The sequence below is a fragment of the Diceros bicornis genome, chromosome 33 (assembly GCF_020826845.1).
Source record: "Diceros bicornis minor isolate mBicDic1 chromosome 33, mDicBic1.mat.cur, whole genome shotgun sequence".
Taxonomy (NCBI): domain Eukaryota; kingdom Metazoa; phylum Chordata; class Mammalia; order Perissodactyla; family Rhinocerotidae; genus Diceros; species Diceros bicornis.
Genome location: NC_080772.1, coordinates 13780916 through 13787333, shown reverse-complemented (window position 1 = coordinate 13787333; position 6418 = coordinate 13780916). Strand labels below are relative to the sequence as shown.

General features: G+C 47.7%; 1 protein-coding gene across 5 annotated transcripts in view; it reads right to left on the bottom strand.

Moving 5' to 3' along the window:
• CHD7 (chromodomain helicase DNA binding protein 7) overlaps positions 1–663 on the bottom strand; it is a 180752-nt gene extending 180089 nt beyond the window's left edge. For 4 of the 5 annotated variants that reach the window (XM_058528758.1, XM_058528759.1, XM_058528756.1 and 1 more), the window contains exon 1: positions 379–663. The gene's annotated coding sequence lies outside the window, so the exon portion shown is untranslated. Of the gene's footprint in view, positions 1–68; positions 112–378 lie in introns of those variants that run through there. The other variant, XM_058528760.1, reaches the window with a different exon arrangement.
• Between the last annotated feature and the right edge of the window lie 5755 nt (positions 664–6418).

The window sequence follows — 6418 nt, the reverse complement described above, 5'->3', positions numbered from 1 at the left end:
CGCGCAGACACGCTCCCTCCTGTCCCCCGTCCCCCCCTACGCCGGCAGCACAACAAAAAGCCATTTACATGCGAGGAAGTGACCCTCGGCCGGACCGCGCGCCCCCGCCGCCGCCGCCGGCCCCGCGGACGCAGGCAAAAGTTGGGGCGCCGGGCGGCGCTCGGGGCGCGGGTTCGGGCCCCGCGGGCGGCGACGCCGGGACACGGCACGGGCGGCGCTGCGCTCCTGCGCCGGCCGGGCCCCCGCCCGCCCGCGCCCCTCGCCCCGCACACGCCCAACTCCTCGCTCCCAACTCCGCGCGCGGCCCCGGCCCCGGCCCGGAGCGATTTCCTGCCGCCGCCGCCCCTCCCGGAGGCGCCGGCGAACTCTCGCGCTCACCCGGTCGGTCGGTCGGGCTCCTCCGCCGCCCTGCGCCGAGCGGAAAACAAAACGCAGAGCGGGCTCCGGAGTTGGCTCGGCGGCCGCGGCCAGGGGGCTGAATCCACGGGCGCGGACTTGGCCGGGGGCGAACGGGGCTCTGGCGAGTTTCGGGGTCTCCGGGTCCCCGGGCCGCCCCCTCAGCGGCGCTCCTTTGTGTAATTTCACTCGATTCAAGTTTAATCCGATAGTTCCCGAGCACGAGCGCGGCCGCACTACCACGGCTCAACCCCCGCGCCGCCGCCGCCGCCGCCGCCGCCGCCGCCACCGCTGCCGCCGCCGCCGCCGCCGCCGCGGCCCAGCACGCCAGCGCCTGCGCGCGCCCGGCACGCCGCGCGCGCCCGAGGCCGCGGGGCCGCGCGCGCCCGCCGCCGGCTCCCTCCGCGCCGCGCCCGCGCCCGCGCGCCGCCACCTGACGTCAGGCGCGCCTGGCATAATTTATGCAAGAATTCGGCCGGGGTGGCGGAGGCCGAGGGAGAGGGGGCGGCGCGGGGCCGCGGGCTGCGGAGGGCGGGCCGGGCGCCACTTCCCGTCCCGGGCGGGCGCCGGCGCTGCGGGCGGCTCTCCCGGCCGGCCGGTGCGCGGCCGCGCCGCCTCTCTGGCGGGGCTCTCCGAGCGCTCGGGCGCCGCGGCAGCGCCCCGGGCGCGGGCTGGACGCGGTGCCACGTTTCCCGCGCCGCACCTTCCCGGAGTCGGGGTGCGCCGCCCCGGGGCAGGAAGCGGCGGCTCCGCGCCGGCAGCCGTCCTCTCGGCCACAGCCAGGGGGTCCCAACGCGACGCGGACGGCGGCGGCTCGAGCGGTTGGATGTCTATTCTGTAATTAGCCTTCAACTTGGAATTATTTTCCCACATGCAGTCATCTCCAGTGGACACACTCCATTTCAAATAGTTTTCTCCGGCCTCTCCACATCGCTTTTCCTACCTCCTGGTTGACGGGACAGCGGGATCCACTAGTAAATCAGAAAGTTTAACTAGATGGCGTTGATTGTGTTGAATGTGTTACCATGCCAAAAAAGGGAGAGAGCGCAATGGTTATGAAACAAAGAAATAGGTTGTGTGCCCATTATTAAACGTGTCAGGACTAGAATGTTTTAATCATTCTTTGGCCAAAATGGCACTTTTATATGGTCTCCTAGCCTTACATATCGAAGCCTCGTATTCTATTTCTCTTCCCGGTGCAAAAATGAATATTAAACATGGAGAAATTTTTTTTTACTAGTTTTCCTTTTAGGAAACAGATCTACAAACATTTATCAAGCACCTTCTATGTGCAAAACACTGAGCAATTACAAATCTTTTAGGCTGTCAATAGTTGTACACTTTAAGGTGATTTTATTAGGTTAAAGATTACATTCCTTTTTAAATCAAGGAAGGAAATTATATCAACCAAAGATAGTCCTATAATAGACACAGAGTAAAGCCACTTGCTATTGTTGGACTCCAAAATAAACTAAGAAAATTGCAAAACTATGCAAACTATGTTTTCTCCCCACTCACCACCTGTAGTGCTAAGACCGTAATCACAATATTTCTATTTGAACAAAAAATTAATCAAAACTATTTTGTTGTTTAACTGCTACAACTATTCAATAACTAAGTTTGATTATCTAAGATTTAATCACTAAAATATTTATTTTCCTAATATTAGTAATAAGTTCCTAAATATTTGTTACATTATAGTGTCTATTGAAATACACTGGTTTTGGCTTCCTTTCATCATATATTTGAGTGGTGTTTTAAAAGGGGCAAATGTTTCATTGAAAGGATTTACAGATAAACAGCAGAAAGAAGATTGACACTACAGAAAATTCTGACATTAAAAAATTGGAAAACACTAAAATCAAATTTTACCTTTTTTTATAGCCCTATATCAAACCAAGAATCAGAATTCTGAGGTTAGGTTCACATGTCCACTAAGTTTCTCTCTCTCAATGAAAGCATATGGGGTATGCTTTGGGTGTGTATGTGTGTGTGTGAGAGAGAGAGTGAGGGAGATAGAGAGAGAGGTAGGTTAAAGACAGGACACAATATCTACAAAGAAATCACTATATTAGAGGACATAAAAGTGGCATGAAAGGAATTATTTATCTTTTACAGTATAGCCCAGCTCTTTGTCAGATGTGCCTATATTTCAAGACCATTTACGATCTAAAAAAATGACATCTACATATAGTGAAAGTATATTAGTTAACTTGTAATCAACAAATAGTATTAAGTGACTATGAGGAAGTGCCCCTTTGCCCTTGTATATTTGACTGGAAAGTTAGGACACTTCCCTTTGAAACATATGAGAAATGGTAAAATAATGCAGCCAAAGCTCAAAGTGGAAACAAACAGCCTGCAGCCCCTCTCCAGTTTATTCTCCCTCCTTATCCCCACCACCATCCTGACAGCCATGATGGAGAAGTCTCTAAGCCTTTAGAAGTTGTGCTGGTGCAGAGCTTTAGGGGCCTTGAAAAGCAGAAAGCCTTAGGGGCAAACTCCTGAGCAGCTCTGGCCTCCTTAACTCCCACCCCGCACTATCCGTTAGCCTCCAATGTTTTCTCTCCATTTGCTTCACTATTGAAGTTTTCCCAAATGAGAATAATTTGAATTCACAAGCTTTCCCTTTAAATATGTAAATACCTTAGAGAGAGATAAGGGACTTCTGGTCATTCACACATGAGTGTAAATTAGTTCAATGGGTTGTTTTCCTCCCAACACTTAGCTGAAACTAACAAATGTAGAGATTTATTCATTCATTCAACATTGAGTGCCTAAGAGGTTCCAGGCATTGTTCTAGGCACTAGAGATACAGCAGTGAACAAAACAGACCAAAATTCCTGCCCTCTTGGAGTTTACAATCTACTGGCTTGGTAGTTTTGATTTAGTAATAAGAGAAAATGGTGATTTTGGAGTCTGAGCCCTTGGGAAATGGGACAGGCCTGAATTCGTTGTAGCCAGAGGGCCATGAAAAGGTAGTAGGGACCTGGGAGGTGGCGCATTAAAGGCTGGAGTGGGTGCCAGCAGAAAGCAGTTGAGAAAAATACCAAAGACAATTTGAGAAAGATTTTCCAGGCCCCATGAAATGGATGAAAACAGTCTCTTCCAAGAACTCAAACTAATCAGCTACATTTCTGCCTAGACAAATAAATATTTGTCTCTGTTTGGGAAGACAGCCAAAACATATCAACCTATAATACTCCATGGGGGGAGAGGGAAGAGTAAAGGGGAAGATAATTTGTACATCCAACATAACTGAAAATTACCCAAACTTTAGGACACCTCCTGTTTAAAACTGGATCCCTATCTGTTCTTCCAAATGTTATGAACTTAACGATATTACCTAAGTTACGCTAATTTCAGTGTTGAGGACATCGATGCATTTTTGGAACTCATCTTTTGAAACTGTGTTCAGACCCAGTTGGCAAGTCATAGAAAATAACTTCCTTTAGAGCCATAATCTCTTATTTTCCACTAAAAACTGTATTATTCTACTTCATCATTTACCAAATTTGTATCCAAATCATTTTGGCATACTCCAAACAACATATTTTGCCTTTAAATGATGAAGATTTACTGCCATTGAAAATATTAAAAAACAAATGTATAGATATTTAGAGGGCTATAAATGCTGAAGAAAGCACCAAAAAGAAAAGTCTAAAAAGCATTTCCTGCATCGATGGAATAACAGCATACCATTCCTCTGTAATTTTTTCATAATGGAAAGAATTCAGTTGGATATGTAAGCTCACCCTCCATGTTCCACTCATAGTGGAACCACTTGCTACAAGCTTTTGCTGGCAACTGTCAATATTGGTAAGGTCAAGGTGTCAGGTGAAAAGAAAGCCACTAGGGCTCCATTTAGGCCACTGTTGGCTCCCAAAGATAGCATGTTTAGCTAAGTTTTAGCAAACATTTTGTTGAAAGCCTGCTTTCTTTCAGCAAACATTTACTGAATGCCTACTATATGCCAGACTCTCTAATAGCGTTGGAGGACAAGGTTAGCTCCCTGTCCTCAAGGAGCTCGTGGTTTGAGGCAGCATAAAGAAAGGAGTGATTCTCACTGCCTGGGACAGCACAGCAGGCTTCCTAGAAGAAGGGAGGCTTAAGCTGGGTCTTGAATCGGCACAGGGGTTCACTGGAACGAGGAGGGCGAGAGGCATTCCCGACAGACAACAAAGAGGTCCAGTGGTTGCGAAGCCTGATGAGTACAGGTTACTGCAAGTGGTTCCACACTGAGTGGAACAAGGAAGATGAGCCAGTCTTCCTCCTCAGTCTTCTCTGATCCCCCAAGGACAAGTTGGCTGTCCTTCCCTTGTCCTCCCAAAGGCGCCCATCTCCATCTATACAACTTTACATTAAATTATAATTAATTCCTGTCCTGTCTTCTCACTGGGTCGTGAGCTACTTGAGGGCAATGACTGTGTCTTGTCTTTTAGTACCCCCAGTTGGCGTAGAGCCTTCCATATAGAAGATGCTCAGTAAATGCTTACGTACTCATATAAATGGTGAGGGTGGAGAGGTAGTAGGTTAGACTAAAGACATAGACAGAGACAAGGAGAGCTCTAGACTTCACCCCAAAGGTTTTGGAGAGTCATTGAAGAGTTCAGCAAGAGAGTAACAAGTCAGATCGGTACTTAGAGAGATCTCTGTGATAAGGTGAAGAATGTGGGAAACTAGACCTGAAGCAGAGAGAAGAGTGAGGGGGACCTCCTAAGACAAGAAAAGGGAGAATATAAAACCAATTACCCACTTTTTCATACTGTTCAGACTCAAGACGTTACTAAATGCTTGTCACATGATCTGTCATCCCATAGGGAAGACAAGGCAGAACTGATGAAACACTCTGCCCTGGGGTGGAGGAAGGCAGTGCTCCATCTGGAGGGAGCCCTAATGGGGATGCTGAGGCAGTGGTTCCAACGTGGCCCTGCTGCCAACCTGGAACAGCCACTTCGCCTCTTCTCCCCTCAGTTACCAGCCCCAATATTCCATGAGTTGTTGTCACCGAACTTATCCTAAATAATATTGGGCAATATCTAAAATCTCTCATTGTCTCCATTTCTAGACTAATATATGGAAATTCATGATGCTAACTTAGTCAATTATAATAGGATAGTTTTACAAGACATTTAAAGTGGGAAAATATACTGTCATTCATTCAATAGTTATTGAGCAGTTGCTGTGCACCACACACTGTGCTAGGTGCTTTAAAAACGAAAATGAAGCAAACCCCTGCCCTGGAGGAGCTCTGTGAACCTATTAGTGGTGACAGACATTTAAGTACATCATTACAATTGACATGTGGTCAATAGTAGTATTATTGGGTACAGTGATAGCTCCAAAGAAGGGATGACTAATTTTCCTTCTGCCCAGAGAGGCAGAGAGGCTTCACAGAGAATGTAACATTTAAACTGAGTCCTCAAGGACTCTGCAGATGGCAGGGGTGGGGAGGTACACCAGGCAAGAAAACTGTCTGAGACACCCATGGGGCAGGTGGCTAGTGTCAGCGCTGCAAGTAATTTGGCTCAGAACACAGCATAGACAGGGAAAGAGCAGGAAATGAGGATGGAAATGTAACTAGGGCCAGGTCCGGAAGGGTTTTTGTAGCGTATTAAGAAATCCTTACCTTATTTCATAGGTGATAAGGAAGCATGAAAGAATTGTCAGCAAGAAGACCATCAAGACAAATATGGATGTGTTGGCTGTGTGGACCAAACCTTGGAGCAGGGAGACAGTGAGTAGACACGGGTGATGGTTAAAGGGCAACATGACAGGCCTTGACCAGGGCAGCATTCGAGGTGATGGAGATAAGGGAATAAAAATGAGAGATATTTAGATGACATACTTGATAAGATTTAATGAATGATTATTGGTAAGTGACTGGAAGGAAGGAATGAAGATTCACTTCTAAGTTTTCCCCTTGAGTGACTGTTAACTAGCTGCAACATTAACCAAGATAAGTAATAAGGGGCAGGAGCAGTTTGTGGAAGAACACAGTGCTTTGATGTGGGAATTTGAG